Source organism: Phyllobates terribilis, unplaced genomic scaffold (genome assembly GCF_046119375.1).
Source record: "Phyllobates terribilis strain yellow unplaced genomic scaffold, ASM4611937v1 Scaffold_11__3_contigs__length_659146591, whole genome shotgun sequence".
Classification (NCBI taxonomy): Eukaryota; Metazoa; Chordata; class Amphibia; order Anura; family Dendrobatidae; genus Phyllobates; species Phyllobates terribilis.
Window position 1 is genome coordinate 203,583,318 of NW_027362771.1, and position 22,897 is coordinate 203,606,214.

The 22,897-nt window shown below is 43.2% G+C and overlaps 1 protein-coding gene across 2 annotated transcripts in view; it reads left to right on the forward strand.

Moving 5' to 3' along the window:
• Window positions 1-22,897, forward strand: part of IMMP2L (inner mitochondrial membrane peptidase subunit 2) — a 1,848,527-nt gene that overhangs the window by 1,257,075 nt on the left and 568,555 nt on the right. The window lies entirely within an intron of this gene.

The window sequence follows — 22,897 nt, forward strand, 5'->3', positions numbered from 1 at the left end:
ATGTCACAGCCTCCGGTTTCTAGCTGAGGGTCGGTTCCTGCCTCCACTAGTTTCGGGGACCGGTCTCCCCCTTTGGCCTGACCCCTCCACGCAGGTGGATTCGGGCGTGCGGTGGCGACACGCCCGTCCGCACCCCTGGGATCCCTTCATTCCTCGTTCCTGGAGCCTTCTCCGCTCCTCTTCCTTCCTTCTCCCTCTTCCAGGCCTGGGCCTCTGTTACTAGGCCCGCCTCCGGAGCAGAGCTCATGCAGAGCCCCTGCTCCCTGCCACTTCTGCTCAGACTTCTCTGCACTGAACTAAGATGGTGCCCACCTTTTATGCTCCCTTCTCAATGCACCCAGGAACTGCTTCCTCCCTGCTCCTGCACTACAGGGTTCCCCTTCCTCAGTGTTCCCTCCCCCCACTCCAGCCAGGGACAGGGACTGTCGTGCCCATCTCAGGGGCATATTGGTCGCCCTGCCCCACGGCAATGTGGTGTAATGCATGCAGGTGTCGGGTCCTGATCCACACTCCATCCTTACCTGAGAGTGAGATATCACACCTCTGGGTGAGGTGCAATACCTCTGTAGCAACCGAGCCCTCAGGGTAATACAGTTCCATTTATCTTCAGCCTAGGTGACGTATTGCAATACAGGGCCGTGATTTTGGCTATAAAAGGGTCCCCTAGACCCCTACCCCAAGCTTTTTAAAAGAATCATATATGGCGTGCCAGGAGACTCTATGGAATGCTTTCTCAGCATCCAACGAGAGTATCTAATTACAAATTTTTAACTGCATCTAGCCCAGGAAATACTTTGTGCCTAGTAGCAGTGTCTGCTAGTCAGCGGATTATCCCGGCTGTTAAGCAAGCTACACCACCTGTAGTTTTGACACTTAATTTTTTCAAAGGAAATGCTTAGGGACCACGGGATACTCAGTGAAGAGCATCAGGAGGCACCCCAAGGCATAGGGGCTGGGACTGGCAGTAGGATGCCTTGCGGTGGACAGCCGAGCTCGATCCTTATAAAAGCTTTTTAACTGCAGCAGCTTTAGTGGACGCTACTGGAGCTGGAATTACGCGGCTGCTGGCATGAGACTTGCCCTCCAATAGATCCTTGTAAATGGATTTAAAGTGTATTCATTCAAATTAGAGAGACAATTTAAATTAAAAAGCTTAGAGCTGCCTCCACCACAGGGGGGCTCGCTCGACCCACCAGCGGACAGGCACCAGTATTGGGAGAGGGGGGCTGGCCATCAGGGTTCACCGCGGCTCTGGCACAAACCCGGCGACACGGAGGTGGCACGGGCAGGAGCGGACTGAACGTGTCTGCTTCTCACTTTTTGGATTTTAGAAGGGCATGACACGCCTATATCTGTGTCTCCCCCTCCTTTTACTCCTCCACCTCTTTTCTTTTCGCATGACTATATGTACTTGTCACTTTTCCATGTGTTAGTTGTGTCTTCAGAGCAGTTTGTCAGCTTTTGGACACCTTTGAAGGTGTTTTCTATGTGTTTCTATGTGTTTTTGTTTGCCTGCCATTGGTTTTAACGGTGTTCGAAGGTGTTCGACGAACAGTTCGGTGAACACACGGGTGTTCGACGAACCGAACCGAACTCGAACACTACGGGGGTGGCTCAACACTAGTCACGCATATTAAAGAAAGAAAAAGAAGGTTATGGAGCAGCGGACAAACCTAGAAGTGGACGATCAAGGAAAACTTCCTCCAGAGTTGATAACATTATTAAGACAAAGTCAGTATCTGATGTCCATTAAAGGTGCTGTACAGATTTCGCACGAAATGAACGAAGAATATGGGGTCAAAGTGAGTTGCAACACTGTGGTGTGACGGCTAAGAGCAGTAGGGTTGAATTCACGAGTTCCAGTCAAGAAGCCTATCATGTCTGCAAGAAGCGGAAGGTCCAACTTGAGTTTGCCAAAGAACACAGCCAATGAAAAGAGACAGATTGGTCTAAGGTGTTGTGGTCGGATTAATCCAAGTTCAATCTGTTAGGTAGTGATGGCATGCACTATGTATACCACCCAATTGGAAAACGTAATGATGTAAGGTACCAAACACCTACAGTGAAACATGGTGGTGGTAATGTCATGGTTTGGGGCTGCTTTTCTGCATCTTCCATTGGCCTTCTGCATAGAATTGGTGGAAATATGAATGTTACCATGTACAAAGATATACTGGAGAATGTAATGCTGCCACATGGTAAAACCAAAATAGGCAGGGGATGACAATTCCAGCAAGACAATGATCCTAAGCACACATCCAATTTAGTCAAAAATTGGTTAGCAAAATTTTTTTTTGCCTATTGCAATGCCAAAACCTGATTTAAATGAGTTAAACTTTATAGTGCACCTTTGAGATGAGTTAGGGCAACGAGTCGGGGCCGGTACCATATCTATAAAGATTAGTGTTGAGCGAGCACTAAAATGCTCGGGTGCTCGAAGCTCGGGCCGAGCTCGCCGTGATACTCGGGTGCTCGACCCGAGCAACGAGCCCAATGTTAGTCTATGGGAGACTCGAGCATTTTTGCGGTGGCACCCACGGCAGTCTTTTAAAAGCCTATCAAGTGCCCAAAACGATAGTGACAGTGATCAAATGACATGGGGACAGCATGGGGATCGCCCCAGGAAGCATTTCTGACCCCCAGGTCACTGCTGTCAACAACGTGGTCAGAGGTATTAAGCCACTTTTACGGGCTCACAATAAAACGTTCAAAAACGAAAGTGAAACTTTTTTCCTGTGAAATATGTTAAGGATAGTGTTGAAATATCGTATCAGATTGGATCGGACCGATACCCAAAAAGTATCGGATATCGCCTATTCCGATACCGGAAACCAATGCAAGTCAATGGGGCACAAATATCGAAATGAAAATAAACCCTTTCTTTCCTTGTAGGTTAATTGTACATGAAGTAAAACAACTAAGAATAATGTAGAATGTATTACGCGAAAAGCCAGCAATTCATCAGCGGCATACACCGGTACCCGACAATTTACAACAGAAAGAATAGAGCTTCACACATAGATTAGATAGATAGAAACATGTCAGTCACATATATATGAAGTACAGTGACAGTGTTGATTACTGTACTTGTCATTTAGTGTTAAAATAAAGGATTTATTTAAAAAAAAATTGGCGTGGGGTTCCCCTTAATTTTTGTCTCTAGCGGAGGTTAAGCAGATGGCTGGGGCAGATGTTTGAAGCCTGGGAAGGGGGTAATACCCACGGAGCTTCCCAGGCTACTAATATGAGCCCCCAGCTGAATACCTAGCCTTTACTAGCTATTAAAATGGGGGACCCCTTCAAAAAAATGACGTGGGGTCCCCCCTAATTTAATAGCTAGCAAAGGCTAGGCAGACAGCTGGGGGCTGATATTAATAGCCCAGGAAGGGTGCCATGAATATTGGCCCCCTCTCAGGCTAGAAACACCAGCCGTCAGCCGCCCCAGAAATGGCACATCCATAGGATGCGCCAATTCTGGCACTTAGCCTCGCTCTTCCCACTGCCCTGTAGCGGTGGCAGTGGGGTAATAGGGCTGGGGTTGATGTCAGCTTATAATGCCAGCTGACATCAAGCCCAGGTTAGTAATGGAGAGGCGTCTATAAGACACCCCCATTACTAACCCCATAGTCAAAGTTAAAAGAAAAAACACAAACACCCAGAATAAAGTCCTTTAATTGAAATAAACACACAATTCTTTATTGTTCTAAATTAAACTCTACTTACCATCACGCCCATTCCAGCTGAAGCCAGCGATCTCCTGCAATAAAAGAAAAATAATAAAGCAACCTCATCCTCACCTTTCCATGGTTCCCAGGACAGCTTCAGCTCTGCTACATCGAGATGACAGGCTGGACCGCAGCAGAACGCTGCCATCCAGCCTGTCATCCCGCAGACACTGAGAAGCGCAGGCATGCTTGCGCTCCTCAGTGTCTCTCTGTGACGGCATCCAGATGAGCCGAGTTCATGTCCAATGAACTCAGCTCACCTCATGCACGTCACTGACAGCAATGGAGAATTATCCTGCACTCAGCGCTTCAGCGTGAGAATTTCCCACGCTGTCAGTGACGTGCATGAGGTGACCTGAGTACATTGGACATGACCTCACCTCATTCACGTCACTGACAGCGTGGGAAAATTCTCACGCTGAAGCGCTGAGTGCAGGAGAATTTTCCCACGCTGTCAGTGACGTGCATGAGGTGAGCCGAGTTCATTGGACATGACCTCGGCTCATCTTTATGCCGTCACAGAGAGACACTGAGGAGCACAAGCATGCCTGCGCTCCTCAGTGTCTGCGGGATGACAGGCTGGATGTGGGGTGGGGTTGAGTGAGTCAGAGAACAGTCAGAGTGAGAGCAAGGGAAAGTAACAGCAAGGAGCTCTGTAGGAGCTAGGAGCTAAAGACCAGGGGCTGGAAGCTGAGCAGAGCTCGCCCTGGCAGAAGACAATAGGAACCGGACACAGGAGTCCGAAGCTGTGAGGACTTATATATCCAGCAGCAGAAACCAGCCGGCAGGGGATTTCTGGTCCTCTGGCCATAGAAGCCCGGAGACTCAGTCACAAGCAAGGGACCAGCACCGCCGTCGTGGAGCAGAGGCTAACAGAGGGCCCTAAGTCACCATTCATACGGGTGAGCACTACACGGTACACTCAGGGACGTGGGCTACTTCTACCCTCTTACAGCAAGGTAGCCAGGAAGAGTGCAGACAGACGGGGAGGCCTACAACTCCTCCTGGCCAGGGGAACTCCTGCTTGCTCACAGACTGACCAGGCCTCTTATGCTAGCCAGTACTCCCGGGAGGGTCTACCTTATAATCATCAGTAAAGACCCTGAACTGCGCTGCAAAGACTCTGAGTCATTCCTGCTGCGCTCGTGCACCATCACCCCCATCATCCACACTCACTGCCCTGAGGCTATACTCCTCCCGAGGGGAGTAATCCCATTCTATGCTGCGCACACAACACCAGCCTCAGTGGTCTGCCTCGCAGCGGTGGTACTCCCTGACCACAATCCACGGGTGGCGCAGTCGGACAATTAACCTCAAAACCTAAGAAAGACTGCCACTGGTTTGAACAGCCTGAGCCACGGGACCGGGTCACCGACGGAGACTACAGACCCCAGAGACCCGGCACCGGGTATCCCACACACGTGTACACACGGCCCAGGGGGCGCGTCACATGCAGTACAGCATATTACAAACATAAGTCCCATTATTGGGGAGTGGGTGTCCCATGGTATTTGCTTATGCTTTCCAAGAAAAAGTTGCCAAAAATTAGGACGGAGCAACTTGCAATGCTCCTTACAAGAGCCATGCAGTACAGCATATTATAAACATAAGTCCCATTATTGGGGAGTGGGTATCCCATAGTATTTGCTTATGCTTTCCCAGCAAAAGCTGCCAAAAATTAGGACGGAGCAACTTGCAATGCCCCTTACAAGAGCCATGCAGTACAGCATATTACAAACATAAGTCCCATTATTGGGGAGTGGGTGTCCCATAGTATTTGCTTATGCTTTCCAAGCAAAAGCTGCCAAAAATTAGGACGGAGCAACTTGCAATGCCCCTTACAAGAGCCATGCAGTACAGCATATTACAAACATAAGTCCCATTATTGGGGAGTGGGTGTCCCATAGTATTTGCTTATGCCTTGCAAGCAAAGCAGCCAAAAATAAGGACAGAGGAACTTGCAATGCTGGCACCCTGGTGGTATAGTGGTGGTGGAGGCTGAGGATAAGGAGAAGAAGATTAAACAGCCGAAACAAGGAAGCGTATACCCTTGTGTGGGTGTGAAGCGGTGCATGTGAATACACCTCCCGAAATAACACAGTGGATTTGACTTTGTTACTCTGCTGTCATTTGGTGGTGATGAGAAGTCTGGCCCAATCCAGCCCTTGTTCATTTTGATAAGGGTCAGCTTGTCAGCATTGTCAGTTGATAGGCGAGTGCGCTTATCAGTTATAATTCCCCCAGCGGCACTAAAAACACGCTCCGATAACACGCTAGCGGCAGGGCAGGCCAGGACCTCCAAGGCGTACAGAGCGAGTTCATTCCAAGTGTCCAGCTTGGATACCCAATAATTAAAAGGCACAGAGGAATCACGGAGGACGCTGGTACGATCGGCAAGGTACTCCCTCACCATCTTTTGAAACTTTCCACTCCTTGTGAGAGTACCCCGCGCCTCAGGGTCTGTAAGCTGGGCGGGTGTCAGAAAACTGTCCCAGAACGTTGACAGTGTTCCCCTGCCTCTGCTGGATTGGAGTTGCATCTCTCTCGCCTGTACGCCTTGGTTGGGCAACGAACTGTGACCTCTGCCGCTAGCGTGTTCAGATGGGAATTTTTTTAAGAGTTCTGCAGCAAGGGCCTTCTGGTATTGCCCCATTTTTGTAGACCTCTTCACCTCAGGAATAAGAGAGTGAAAGTTCTCCTTGTAGCGGGGGTCTACAAGTGTCACCAACCAGTAATGACTGTCACCCAACATTTTGACAACGCGAGGGTCACGGTTAAGGCAGCGTAACATAAAGTCAGCCATGCGTGCCAGACTGGTAACGGGCAAGATTTCTGTGTCCTCACCAAGATGACGACTGACCATGCTCTCCTCCTCCTCCTCTTCCTCCTCCCCCCTGTCCTCAGACCACCCACGCTGAACCGACGGTATGACACTTGTACAGGTACTACCGTCTACAACGCATGATAGCAGCTCCTGTTCTTCCTCCTCCTCCTCCTCTCCCTCATTGTCCCCCAATGCACGTTGGGATGAGATGAGGCTGGGATGTGTGTAATCGCCCGCTACGGCTTCTTGATCCATCTCATCATACTCTGGCTGCAATGCCTCCTCTTTAATTCTCTGCAGAGAGCGCTGCAAAAGACAGACAAGTGGGATGCTGACACTAATGATGGCGTTATCGCCACTCACCATATTGGTGGCCTCCTCAAAGTTTGTCAGGATGGTACATATGTCAGACATCCAGGTCCACTCCTGAGGTCTTATGTGTGGAGTCTGACCTGAATATCGACGGCCTTGTTGCAGCTGGTACTCCACAACTGCTCTCTTCTGCTCACAAATTCTTTGCAACATGTGGAGGGTAGAGTTCTAACGTGTGGGGATATCACACACCAGTCGGTGTGCCGGAAGCTGCAAACGCTGCTGCAACACAGCAAGGGCGGCGGAAGCTGTAGCCGACTTGCGAAAATGAGCTGACAGGCGGCGTACTTTCACGAGCAGATCTGGCAACTCGGGGTACGATTTAAGAAACCGCTGAACCACGAGGTTAAGCACATGAGCCAGGCATGGTACGTGTGTGATCTCACCTCGCCTCAGAGCCGCCACCAGGTTACGGCCATTGTCACACACGACCATGCCGGGATGTAGGTTCAGCGGTCTCAGCCACAGATCTGCCTGCTCTTTCACAGCTGTCCGCAACTCACAAGCAGTGTGAGGTTTATCACCTAAGCTTATGAGTTTCAGCACAGCCTGTTGCCGCTTGGCGGAGGCAGTACTGCAATGCTTCCAGCTTGTAACTGATGTGGTGATATCTGAGATGGAGGCTGAACATGAGGAGGAGGAGGATGCGCAGGAGCTGTACACTGTGGAGGCAACTCTGACTGACATAGGGCCCGCAATCCTCGGTGTGGGGAGGATGTGTTCCGTCCCAAGGTCCGACTGGGTCCCGGCTTCCACTATGTTTACCCAGTGTGCCGTCTGAGAGATGTACCGTCCCTGGCCACAAGCACTTGTCCACGTGTCCGTTGTCAGGTGGACTCTCCCAGTAACTGCGTTGTTGAGGGCACGGCAGATGCTTTGGGACACGTGCTTGTGTAGTGCAGGGATGGCACACCGGGCAAAATAGTGTCGGCTGGGGACCGAGTACCGAGGGACGGCCACCGCCATAAGATTGCGGAAGGATTCCATCTCCACCAGCCTAAAAGGCAGCATTTCCAATGCAAGCAGTCGTGAAATGTGCGAATTTAGGACTGTGGCCTGTGGGGCGTTAGCTGCGAATTTCCGCTTTCGTTCAAAGGTCTGGGATATGGACAATTGAACGCTGCGGTGGGACGTGGACGTTGATGCTGCTTATTGAGAAACTGCCATAACAAGTGAAGACTGAGAGGAGGGGGCATCTTTACATGCAGTATGGACAGGGGATTGCCTTGCACACACAACAGGGGGTTCTATTGCACGCACAACAGTGGAAGAAGCAGTGGTGACACCCGCTGACACTGGTCATGGACCCTGGGGTTCATCCTACAAAGTCGGGTGCTTTGCTGCCATGTGCCTGATCATGCTGGTGGTGGTCAGGCTGGTAGTTTTGTCACCCCTGCTGATGCTGGCTTGGCAGGTGGAACATATGGCCTTTTTGGGGTTATCAGCAGAGTCTTTAAAAAAATTCCAGACTCTGGAAGACCTACCGCTTGTACTGGCAACGTCCCTCGTGTTGGTGTTACGGGGAACGGTTGCCTGCCTTCTGTCTGTGGCCACCACACTGCTTCTTCCTGCCTGTTGGGGTACTCTGCCTCCCTCCCCCTGTGTGCTGCTGGCCTCACTCTGCATGTCCTCCTTCCACGTTGGGTCAGTTACTAGATCATCCACCACCTCCTCCTCTTCCACTTGCGCACCACGATCCTCCTCCTCACTTCCTGGCAATTGTGTCTCGTCATCGTCCAACTCTTGTGACAGATTGCCAACGTCAACTTCCTGTGGCCGTGGCTGTTCAAATATTTGGGCATCGCAACATGGTATCTCCTCTTCCACCACTTCAAGCGTATCAGGCGAGGGGCCCAAATATGGAAATGGACCAGTGAACAGCTCTTCAGAGTGTCCAAGTGTGGGATCACTTGCTGTCTGACGACACTCGGCATGGTGGGAGGAAGGAGCATCAGGGTGAGGAGGAGTATGCGGTCAAGACTCACGGCTACTAAGAGTTGACCGTGTGGAAGACAGACCGGAGGTGGTGGTGCCCAGGTAACTGGAAGTATTGTCTGCTATTCAATTAATAACCTGTTCACACTGATCAGTTCTCAATACTGGTGTTGTTCTGTGCTTACCTAGTAATTCGGTCAAGAAGTGGGAGCGAGAAGATGTGGCTGTTGGTTGTGGTACATTTTCACCTTGGCCACGGCCCCGTCCTCTGCACGAACCATCACCAGAACGTCCACTTCCACGTCCCTTGCCACGCGCCTTGCCAATTGTAAATGGAGTAAAATTTTATTTTCAACAGATATATTTTTGTGTCACAACAGTCAGGAGACGCTACTGTTTTTCTTTACGGAAAAAACTACCAAAACCTGAAAAATAGAGATTTTTTACCGTGGAACAGTTATAATTTACTGGTGTATACCAGGCTTTTTAAAATATATATATATTTGCGGCTGAACAGTGAGCGACACACTCAAACTGTTTTTTTTTAGATACAAATGGCCCAAAAGTGGACAATACGGAGGTTTGTACCGTAGAACTGCAAAACCACACTTGTATTTCTCGGGCCTACACCAGACTATTTTCAACAGATATATTTGTGTCTGAAAAATCAGGGAGACACTATTTTTTTTTTTTACAGCAAAAAATGTAAAAAGCAGGATAATAGAGATTTTTTACCGTGGAACAGCAAAAGCACGCTTCTGTCTCTCTGGCCTACACCAGACTATTTTCAACAGATATATTTGTGTCTGAAAAATCAGGGAGACACTATTATTACTTTTATACAGCAAAAAATGCCAAAAACAGGATAGTAGAGAAGTTTTACCGTGGAACATCAAAACCACAGTAATAATTTACTGGGGTATACCAGGCTTTTTAAAATATATATATATTTGTGGCTGAACAGTGAGCGACACACTCAAACTGTTTTTTTTTAGATACAAATGGCCCAAAAGTGGACAATACAGAGGTTTGTACCGTAGAACTGCAAAACCACACTTGTATTTCTCGGGCCTACACCAGACTATTTTCAACAGATATATTTGTGTCTGAAAAATCAGGGAGACACTATTTTTTTTTTTTTTACAGCAAAAAATGCAAATAGCAGAATAATAGAGATTTTTTACCGTGGATCAGCAAAAGCACACTTCTGTCTCTCTGGCCTACACCAGACTATTTTCAACAGATATATTTGTGTCTGAAAAATCAGGGAGACACTATTATTATTTTCATACAGCAAAAAATGCCAAAAACAGGATAGTAGAGATGTTTTACCGTGGAACATCAAAACCACAGTAATAATTTACTGGTGTATACCAGGCTTTTTAAAATATATATATATTTGCGGCTGAACAGTGAGCGACACACTCAAACTGTTTTTTTTAGATACAAATTGCCCAAAAGTGGATAATACAGAGGTTTGTAGCGTGGAACTGCAAAACCACACTTGTATTTCTCGGGCCTACACCAGACTATTTTCAACAGATACATTTGTGTCTGAAAAATCAGGGAGACACTATTTTTTTTTTTTTTACAGCAAAAAATGCAAAAAGCAGGATAATAGAGATTTTTTACCGTGGAAAAGCAAAAGCACGCTTCTGTCTCTCTTGTCTACACCAGACTATTTTCAACAGATATATTTGTGTCTGAAAAATCAGGGAGACACTATTATTATTTTTATACAGCAAAAAATGCCAAAAACAGGATAGTAGAGATGTTTTACCGTGGAACATCAAAACCACAGTAATAATTTACTGGGGTATACCAGGCTTTTTAAAATATATATATATTTGTGGCTGAACAGTGAGCGACACACTCAAACTGTTTTTTTTAGATACAAATGGCCCAAAAGTGGATAATACAGAGGTTTGTACCGTGGAACTGCAAAACCACACTTGTATTTCTCGGGCCTACACCAGACTATTTTCAACAGATATATTTGTGTCTGAAAAATCAGGGAGACACTATTTTTTTTTTTTTACAGCAAAAAATGCAAATAGCAGGATAATAGAGATTTTTTACCGTGGATCAGCAAAAGCACACTTCTGTCTCTCTGGCCTACACCAGACTATTTTCAACAGATATATTTGTGTCTGAAAAATCAGGGAGACACTATTATTATTTTCATACAGCAAAAAATGCCAAAAACAGGATAGTAGAGATGTTTTACCATGGAACATCAAAACCACAGTAATAATTTACTGGTGTATACCAGGCTTTTTAAAATATATATATATTTGCGGCTGAACAGTGAGCGACACACTCAAACTGTTTTTTTTAGATACAAATTGCCCAAAAGTAGATAATACAGAGGTTTGTACCGTGGAACTGCAAAACCACACTTGTATTTCTCGGGCCTACACCAGACTATTTTCAACAGATACATTTGTGTCTGAAAAATCAGGGAGACACTATTTTTTTTTTTTTTACAGCAAAAAATGCAAAAAGCAGGATAATAGAGATTTTTTACCATGGAACAGCAAAAGCACACTTCTGCCTCTCTGGCCTACACCAGACTATTTTCAACAGATATATTTGTGTCTCAAAAATCAGGGAGACACTTATTATTTTTATACAGCAAAAAATGCCAAAAACAGGATAATAGAGATGTTTTACCGTGGAACATCAAAACCACAGTAATAATTTACTGGTGTATACCAGGCTTTTTAAAATATATATATATTTGCGGCTGAACAGTGAGCGACACACTCAAACTGTTTTTTTTAGATACAAATGGCCCAAAAGTGGATAATACAGAGGTTTGTACCGTGGAACTGCAAAACCACACTTGTATTTCTCGGGCCTACACCAAACTATTTTCAAGAGATATATTTGTGTCTGAAAAATCAGGGAGACACAATTTTTTTTTTTTTTACAGCAAAAAATGCAAAAAGCAGAATAATAGAGATTTTTTTACCATGGAACAGCAAAAGCACACTTCTGTCTCTCTGGCCTACACCAGACTATTTTCAACAGATATATTTGTGTCTGAAAAATCAGGGAGACACTATTATTATTTTTATACAGCAAAAAATGCCAAAAACAGGATAATAGAGATGTTTTACCGTGGAACATCAAAGCCACAGTAATAATTTACTGGTGTATACCAGGCTTTTTAAAATATATATATATTTGCGGCTGAACAGTGAGCGACGCACTCAAACTGTTTTTTTTAGATACAAATGGCCCTAAAGTGGATAATACAGAGATTTGTACCGTGGAACTGTAAAACCACACTTGTATTTCTCTGGCCTACACCAGACTATTTTCAACAGATATATTTGTGTCTGAAAAATCAGAGGCACACTTTTTTTTTTGGTGGGGGGGGGGCACCAAAAGGTTAATAAGATGGGTATTTGTACATTGTGAAGGAGGAAAAAAAAAAGAGGATTTAGATAAAAAAAAAGGATTTTTCCTGGCCCCCGGGACCTGGAGCTAAGTCCAGCAATTTCAGCAACAGAAGCAGCACACAGGACTGTAATGCAGCGTTTGCTGGTATAACCACTGCGTCTCCTATACAGCCTGCCTGCCTGCCTGATATACCTGGGATGGATATTAGTCCTGAGAAGGACTGTTTGTTTGTTCTGGCAGCCTTTACAGACCCTACACTAACTATTTTGCAGGATATATCTCTCCCTAAATCAGCAGCGCTGTCCCTACACTGTCTGATCCGGAGCGACTGTGTCCAAGATGGCGGCGCCCGGTTTTAAATACTCGAGGTGACGCTGTGCGGCCAGCCAATCACTGCAATGCCCACAAACAACATGGCTGCGGCATTACAGTGACTGGCTGGCAATCCCTGCATGTTCATTGGCTCTGTAAAGAGCGCCAAACATGCAGGGCGGAGACCCGAGCTCCCGCCCGAGTAACCCGGAAATGCTCGGTGCTCGCCGAACATCCCGAGTAGCGTGATGCTCGGGCGAGTACCGGACAGTGTCGAGCATGTTCGCTCAACACTAATAAAGATGAATTGTTTGTAGATGATTTGCAAATTAAATGAAGCAAGATCCCCCAAGGTGTCTTGAATACCCTAGTGGCTTCAATGCCCCATCGGTGTGGTACAGTAATTAAAGCAAGAGGTTATGCTACAAAATACTAGTTAATGCATTGTAAACAATGAATTACTCTCTATGTTGTGATCAATAAATAGTATAAGCAAAACTTTTGGCAGTCAGTTTTCCTTAATTTAATGACCATATCTATATTCAAAAGCATTTTGGTTAAAATAAAGGTCTTGCAGGATGGCAACTTCATGCACTTTCAATTCATCACCAGGAAAATGGCATCAAACAACCAGACAGATGTAATCACACTTTTTAAAAAAAAAGCTAAACTTTTGGTCGCCACTGTATATAGAACATATAATATCAGGATAATCATCATTAGTATGACAGGAAAAACCTCTACACTGTCTTTTGCCTAGTGCAATTTATTGTCCTATTCTGAGATTTTGGTATTTTTTATTCTTAAAAATGAATGCTAAAGTGCCATGGGTATATTCTGAAGTGTACTGCAATGGATGGCATTGTCATACAGCACTAGGAATATACATTTCTTCTTTTTCTTTGCATGGGTTACCAAGGCCAGATCCCAGAGTTAAAAGAACTAGAAAGCTAATACTACAGCAGAAGTGTATTAATACTGATGCACTAATTCTTGTTTTGCGGTGATAAAACCAATGAAAGGGGGTTAAAGAGTATTGGAAAATTACTTTAACCTTTGCTCAGACATGATTAGTAGAGATGAATGAATCTTTTGAAATGCAAATTTGCAAACTTCCCCAAAAATTCAATTTGTGGCAAATACATTTGAATGAATCTCAATAATGGAAAGCTAGTACTTGTTCAGAAAATACACACGAGTGAGAGAACCCCACTATCCATAAGAGCTTACACTTTACAGGCAAGAGAGAGAGGGTTCCGCTGACAGTAAAAGCTTACACTCTACAGGAGAGAGAGTACCCCGCTGACTATAAGAGCTTACACTCTAATGAAGAAAGAAAGAGAGAGAGAAGATCGTACTGATCATAAGAGATTACACTCTACAGGTGAAAGAGAGGACCCCGCTGACCATAAGAGCTTACACTGTACAGGAGAGAGAAAAAGAAAGACAGAGGACCCCGCTGGCCTTGATAGCTTACACTATACAGGGGAGAGAGGACCCCACTGACCATAAAAGCTTACACTGTACAGGAGAGAGTACTCCACTGATGGTAAGAGCTGGCACTCTGTGGGAGAGAGAGGACCCTGCTGACCCTAAGAGCTTACACTCTACAGTAGAGAGAGACTTACCCAGTGACTCTGAAGATGAAAAATGCCTCTGCCATACAAACTGTGCTCCAATAGAAACTGCCCATCTGTGATAGCCCAGGTAGTGACCACCATTGCATAAGGTACAATATAATCCATCAGATGTCATAGCGGCAGTCAAAATGACATTAGCCTGCTCTCTGATACTTCAGCACTGTGGGAAATGTTGCTCAGCAAGTTTTTTTTTGTGAACTGCGAATTTAACCCCTTTACAGCCAGGTACGTATTAGTACGCCCTGTTGATTTCGCCCGCACACAGGCTGTGCGGGCGCGATCACCGCCGGGTGTCAGCTGATTGTCACAGCTGACACCCGGTGCTATGTGCTGGGAGCGGTCCCAACATCATGACAACATCGGGGTCACCAGACAGCAGGAAGATACTTTCGTCATGCGCAGTGCATAACCAAAGTATCTTCTGCATCTGCAGCGCTGACAGCCTGTATAACACAGGAATGGTGCTCCATCCCTATGCTATACAGGTGATCAGAATGTAAAAAGTGAAAGTCGCATATTGGGACGAAGTATAAAAGTCCCAAAAATGTTAAAAAATGAAAATAAAAAGAATTGTAAAAATATTAAAAAATAAATAAAAAAAAGAATTCACCAAAATAAAAATATAATGTACCCATCAATAATTATTATTATGAAACAAAACAAAACAATATAAGTACACATATTTGGTATTGCCACATCCGGAACGACCTAACTAGTTAACCCCTTTAGTAACATAGTTTTAAGGTTGAAGGAAGACTAAGTCTATCTAGTTCAACCCATAGCCTAACTTGTTGATCTAGAGGAAGGCAAAAAAAAAACATGTGGTAAACACTAAGCTCCACATTGGGGAAAAAAATTCCTTCCCGACTCCATACGACAATCAGACTAGTTCCCTGGATCAACACCCTATCAAGAAATCTAGTATTTATAACCTGCAATATTATACTTTTCAAGAAAGGCATCCATGCCCTTCTTAAATTTTAACAGTGAATCACTCATTACAACATCATGAGGCAGAGAGTTCCATAGTCTCTCTGCTCTTACAGTAAAGAATCCCCGTCTGTGATTATGATTAAACCTTCATTCCTCCAGACGTAGAAGATGCCCCCTTGTCCCCGTCTCAGGCCTCAGAGTAAAAAGATCAGTAGAAAGGTCTTTGTACTGTCCCCTCATATACTTGTACATAGTAATAAGATCACCCCTAAGCCTTCTTTTTTCCACAGTAAATAACCCCAAGTTTAATAACCTGTCTTGGTATTGCAGACCCTCCAGTCCCCTAATAACCTTGGTCGCTCTTCTCAGCACCCGCTCTAGTTCAGCTATGTCTTTCTTATACACCTGAGACCAGAACTGTACACAGTATTCAAAGTGTGGTCGCACTAATGACTTGTATAGGAGTAAAATTATGTTCTCCTCATGAGCATCTATGCCTCTTTTAATGCATCCCATTATTTTATTTGCCTTTGCAGCAGCAGCCTGACACTGGCCACTAAACGTGAGCTTGTCGTCCACCAATACACCCAGGTCTTTTTCAGTTACAGTTTTGCCCAGTGTTTTACAATTAAGCACGGTAAAAAAATAAATAAGAAACTAAGCAAAAGCAATGGTTTATGATCATACCGCAAAAATGCAATAACACACGATCAAAAAGACGAATATAAATAAAAATCGTACTGCTGTAAACGTCATCTTGTCCTGCAAAAAACAAGCCACCATACAGCTCCATCAGCCAAAAAATAAAAAAGTTATAGCTCTCAGAATAAAGCGATGCAAAAAAATATTTTTTTCTATGAAATAGCTTTTATTGTGTAAAAGCGCCAAACCATAGAAAAACTATATAAATGTGGTACTGCTGTAAACATACTGACCTGAAGAATAAAGCTACCTTATCAATTTTACCACACACAGAACAGAATAAAAAAAATTTTTTTAAAAATTTCCTGAATTGTTGGTTTTTGTTTATTCTGCCTCCCAAAATGTCACGTGCCTGAAAATGGTACCAATAAAAACGTCAACTCATCCCGCAAAAGCAAGCCATCACATGGCTCTGTCTGCCAAAATATGGAAAAATTATAGCTCTCAAAATATGGAGATGCAAAAACTAGATTTTACAAAAAAATGCGTCTTTTAGAATGTGACAGCTGTCAATCATAAAAACCCGATATGATTCTGGTATCGCTGTAATTTCACCGACCCAAAGAATAAAGTCTTCCAATCACTTACATCGCATGAGGAACGGCGTAAAAAATAAACTCAAAGATTAGAGTTAGGGTTGGGGTTAGGATTGGGCTAGGGTTGGGGTTAGGGTACGGCTAGGGTTGGAGTTAGGGTTGGGCTAGGGTGAGGGTTGGGGTTGAGGTTAGGCTAGGGTTGGGGTTTGGGTTAGGGTTCGGATTTTTTTTCAAAAGTAAAAAAAAAATGATGATGATATGGCGACTAGTGTTGAGCGCAAGTGCTCGCTACATGAGTTTGCATAGGGTGCTCGAGTATGCATTGAGTATCGTGGGTGCTCGAGTGACATGCTAAAGTCTCCGCCCCTTATGCTGAGCGGCCAAAAAAAACTCGCAGGGATTGCCTGCCATGCACGAGCGATCCCCACATGGTTTTTCTTGGGTGTATAACAACCGTGAAACATGCGGGCGGGGACTCGAGCATGTCACTTGAGCACGTGCTATACATGGTGCGTACCTGAGTACCCGATGCAAACTCAAGTACGAGTACTTGTGCTCAAGACTAATGACAACTTATTCAATATGATGACCTAATGTTATCAAATTCTGTGTCGTACGTCTGGGTTCAAATTGTTCACTATACCCTTTGATAAAATGCTTGAGGGTTGTAGTTTCCAAAATGGGGTCACTTGTGTGGGTTTCCACTATTTAGGCACATCAGGGGCTCTCCAAATGCGACACATCGTCTGCTCTCCATTCCAGCCAATTTTGCGTTCAAAAAGTCACACACTGCTCCTTCCCTTCTGAACTCTGCCATACGCCCAAACACTCATATGGAGTATTGGCATACTCGGGATAAATTGCACAAAAGTTTTTGGGATCCATTATATCCTCTTACCCTTGTGAAAATAAAAAAAATTGGGGCTAAAACATAATTTTTGTGGAAAAAGTTTGATTTTTTTATTTTCACGGCTCCATGTTATAAAATTCTGTAAAGCACTTGGGGGTTCAGGGTGCTCACCACACATCTAGATAAGTTCCCTGAAGGGTCTAGTTTCCAAAATGGTGTCACTTGTGGGTGTTTTTCACTGTTTAGGCACATCAGGGGCACATCCGCTAATTATTCAAGCAAATTTTACATTCAAAAAGTCAAATGGCGCTCCTTCCCTTCCGAACCCTGCCATATGCCCAAGCAGTGGTTTTCCCCAACATATGGGGTATCGGCTTACTCAGGAGAAATTGCACAACAAACTTCTTGGTGCAATTTCTCCTGTTACCCTTATGAAAATGCAAAATTGGGGGCTAAAAAACATTTTTGTGGGAAAAATGTGAAAATTTTATTTTTATGGCTCAAAGTTCTAAACTTCTGTGAAGAACCTTGGGGTCCATTTTTTCCTGTTACCCCAGCAAAAATAAAAAAATTGGGTCTAAAGTAACATTTTTGTGAAAAAAGTTAAATGTTAATTTTTTTCTTCCACATTCCAAAAATTCCTGTGAAGCACCTGAAGGGTTAATAAAGTTCTTGAATGTGGTTTTGAGCACCTTGAGGGGTGCAGTTTTTAGAGTGCTGTCACTTTTGGGTATTTTCTGTCATAAAGACCCCTCAAAGTGACTTCAAATGTGATGTGGTCCATAAAAAAATGGTTTTGTAAATTTTGTTGGAAAAATGAGAAATCGCTGGTCAACTTCTTACCCTTATAGCTCCCTAACAAAAAAAAAATTTGGTTCCAAAATTGTGCTGATGTAAAGCAGACATGTGGGAAATGTTATTTATTTTGTGTGACATATCTCTCTGATTTAAGCTTAAAAATTTTCGCCAAATTTCTGTATTTTTCGCAAATAAACACAAGTGATATCGAAGAAATTTTACCACCATCATGAAGTACAATATGTCATGAAAAAACAATCTCAGAATCAGGGGGATCCGTTGAAGCGTTCCAGAGTAATTACCTCATAAAGTGACAGTGGTCAGAATTGTAAAAATTGGCCTGGTCATTAACGTGCAAACCACCTTGGGTTGTAAAGGGGTTAATCTCAAAATGTTCAAATTCGTGTGAAACCGTGAATTTCAGGAAATTCAACTCCGGATCAATCCGCTCATCTCTAGTGATTAGACTTTTGTTGATGTAAAATATTAAAGGTGTTTTGTATTGTCCAAATTGATAAGTCTGTAGTTTCTTTGTGTGACTGCAGACTTATGAATCCCTCCAGTGCACCCATTGTGTGCTGGGGGGATTCTTCGATTTCTGAGTCGGGACAGGTGGGAATGTATGTGTTAAACATACTCCCGGCCAGAGCCTGATTAGTGGGCACGTCCTTGCTCCATACACTTGTATTGAGCAGGGCCGCGCCCACTGGACAGGCTCTGGCCGGGACTATGTATAAAGCATACATACCCTCTGATCCCGGCACATTGTGTGCGCTGGGGAATTCATAAGTCTTTAGTCACACAGTGTAACTGCAGACTTATCGATTTGGACCGGACAACCCCTTTAAGGTAACACACTTTTTTGTGCTTGTGGTCAGGTTAAATTTACTGCATTGTCCAAGAATTCTCTTTTTAATTCTCTTCTATTAAAATGCTTTCATGTTCTTTATCTGCCACTGTTTCAATTCAGCGGTGAAGGACAGCATTTCTAAAACACCTGCCCTTTTTAAGCACTTAACTGTAGTAATAGTCATCTCATAATATGCACGCTTTGCAAGCATTCTGATAAATGCAGAACATTAGCGAGCGTATATCTCTCCCGATCACTGCTTATTATTGCTAATAAATTTAATCTGTTTTATAATGGAATTGTCTTCTTTTTCTTCAATGAAGCAGAAATTCACCTGACGTGTTGTGTAGAGCAGCTATTAAAAAGTATATAAGAAACTGCCTGCCTGGATAAATCACTGTGAAACTTAAATGGAAACATGACAGATGTTTATTAAGGCAGGTGCCGAGGTGCCGGTGTGGGTGCGAATTACAATTAGAATTTCAAGTCTTGATTAATCAAACAAATTGTTACACGGTCAGTAGGGCTTACTAAAGCTATCGTGACAGTTCATCTTCTAGACTAGTAGATACTAATAAGAAGAATACGCAGGATCTATCTCGTAGATACAGTATACTGCACATTCACATATGGGGCTATGCTGTCCATATGCTCATTCTGTGCTGTCAACACCTGTATTCCTGCTGTTCAAATGGTTGGTTTTCAGGCACTGCAATGTGCTGCTCATTGATAGGTAAAGAGTGTATTGCTTTTTAATTCTTCCAAAGAATAAAGCAGAATAAATGTAACAGACCTCTTCTAAGTCCAATCTCCTGATACACTTAAAGGAATTTGTTGCCAGTTTTTTTTTCTACCTATTCTTATAGCAGAATGATGTAGGGACAGAGACCCTTATTCCAGCGATGTGTCACTTACTCTGTTTTGTGTAATTTTGATAAAATTAAAACATAATATGGGACCCAGGAAGTGATACATTGCTAGTATTAGGTTCTCTGTCTCGACATTATGCTACTCTTAGATCTGGCGGCAAAAACCTGGTAACAAATTCCATTTAAGCTAATGGTATGCAAGTGAATTATCCAGCTTAACAGAAATTTTAAGCTAAACTTTGGATTTTCTTTTTGCTACCTGAATTACTGGATGACCCCAAAAAGTTCTAAAGGAGCCAATCGATATTAGCCGTTGCTCCATCCGCTAGTGGGACTGCTAAACCATTCTGAAGTGAGCTGGAAGGCTCTCTGATGCTTTACCTATTTTTTCACATATTGGTCATACATCTTTTGGCTCTTGGCTCAGCACTTTAGAGTACAGTTATTAAAGTCACTTGCTTAGTATTGAGAGAATATACCAATGTTTGGCAGGTATTTCTATCTTTTTTGAGTGAACGGGGAAATACTGAAATGCATAGAGTAAGCATGGTTTAAGCCAACCATAAAGGAGGCTTAGTAACAGTTCAATAATATACTGTATAAGAGGTATGCAGACTTTATGTATAGCATATATTTTATTTTTTTTATCTACAGTTTCAATGACTATGTATATAATGTATATGCAATAAAAATAATTCCAAGATAAGATATTTTCTGTATGCACTAGAAGACTTTTGATCTTTGACACGTAATATTTTTGCATGTAATGCTGCTTTATGTGTTTTCTAGGCAAAGTACACCAATGTTATTACTTTAATTTGCTTCTTCTGTGATGCTACCTTCTGTTAGCCTGTGTCCTGTGAGGCCTCTACAACGGCAATCATGATATAGCACACATATCATCAAGAGAGCTCATTTAAATTTTAATGAGCACATGCTGTGTCAGGTTGTGTGCCCAATTAAAGCTTTTGCCATTGGGATAGTAAGACATTTTTCCAGAGAATACATTTCTCCACAGTGCTCTGCGCTTTACATAGTGTATTGCTGGTCTCCAACCCGTGACTGTTGCCTACAAACCAGCAGCCTGAAAAGTTTCACTTAATATATTCGTTAAAGGGATTCTCTAATTTTGCCATTGTGGAAACTAATATACAACGTGCTTCCTAAGGAAAACCCATTTGAACTTTGTATTTCTTTGACATTTTGTTTGCTATCTTAAACTTTTAAAGTAACACTTTAATTGGGGTTTTCATATGTCGATTAAACCTCTTGTTTGTTTTATAATGCCGTAACAATGCAGTGACATGACATGAATCTGCATAACTAATTATATGCTAAATAGTTACAAGTCAAATTTATGTATCATATACCCAAGATTATTGTCTATAAAATGATTGTAGTCTCACGTTCGAGCAGTAGTGGATGGTGGGATATGGAGCCTGAAAGTCAAAAGTTCAAAACATTGTTACCCTTTTGCTCGTCACTGTGTATTAGTAAATTTATTTATTCTACTTTTGCAAACCAATGAAGATTGTCCTCTAGTGTTACCCCCACCTTATTTACACATTTTCCTCCGCAGCCCATGTTTGTTTTTATATCTGCATTTTTCCCTCCTTTTCTTCCAAGAGCCATCATTTCTTTTTAGTTTTCCTCTAGAGATATTTTGTTTGCGGGACGAGTTGAACTTTTGAATGACTCCATTTTTTTTTTTTACCATACTACGTAATGAAAAACGAGCCAAAAATTCCAAGTGGGATGAAATGGTACAAAAAGTACAATTCCAACATTTTTGTTTTGTTTGTATGATATTTTTTGTATGGTAAAAATTTCCTGGAAATTTGATTCTCTGGGTAATTATGATTATAATGATATCACACCTGCATATTTTTTTTATTATTTAAGTGTTGAGTTTGTAAAACAAAAAAACAAACAAACACATTTTGGTTTGTCGCCATTTTCGCTGTTAGAGGCAGATCCTGGCTGCATTATATCTACCACAGGTGGTAGCATCTCAACTTCAGAGCCACCTTCACGCATGCTGGCCCCAGCGCTGACATATAGTTTGCTTTAATGGGTTAAATGTACATGTAGGTTTGTTTCCTTTCAATTTTGTCCACTTTAGACTGACTGAATACACTGCAAATCCAGAGATCTATTGGTAGAATGACTTTACTTAGTATCTTTCTTTCCTTCTTTATACAATCATTTAATTTCCAGTAAAATATTAACATTTGAAGGAGCGATAAAAACTTTATTCAGGCAAACCGGGTCACCAAGTTATGTGCAGCTCACTGTTTTTATTCTATCTACACCGTGTGCAGAATTATTAGGCAAATGAGTATTTTGATCACATAATACTTTTTATACATGTTGTCCTACTCCAAGCTGCATAGGCTTGAGAGCCAACTACCAATTGGGTGTTGACTAATGAAATCAAAACCCTATATAAGGTGTGCTTAATTATTAGGCAACTTCTTTTCCTTTGGCAAAATGGGTCAGAAGAGATATCTGACTGGCTCTGAAAAGTCCAAAATTGTGAGATGTCTTGCAGAGGGATGCAGCAGTCTTGAAATTTCCAAACTTTTGAAGCGTGATCACTGAACAATCAAGCGTTTCATGGCAAATAGCCAACAGGGTTGCAAGAAGCGTGTTGGCCAAAAAAGGCGCTAAATAACTGCCCATGAATTGAGGAAAATCAAGCGTGAAGCTGCCAAGATGCAATTCGCCACCAGTTTTGCCATATTTCAGAGCTGCAATGTTACTGGAGTATCAAAAAGCACAAGGTGTGCAATACTCATGGACATGGCCAAGGTAAGGAAGGCTGAAAAATGACCACCTTTGAACAAGAAACATAAAATAAAACTTCAAGAATGGGCCAAGAAATATCTTAAGACTGATTTTTCAAAGGTTTTATGGACTGATGAAATGAGAGTGACTCTTGATGGGCCAGATGGATGGGCCAGAGGCTGGATCAGTAAAGGGCAGAGAGCTCCACTCCGACTCAGATGCCAGCAAGGTGGAGGTGAGGTACTGGTATGGGCTGGTATCATCAAAGATGAATTTGTGGGACCTTTTCGGGTTGAGGATGGAGTGAAGCTCAAGTCCCTGACCTACTGCCAGTTTCTGAAAGACAACTTCTTCAA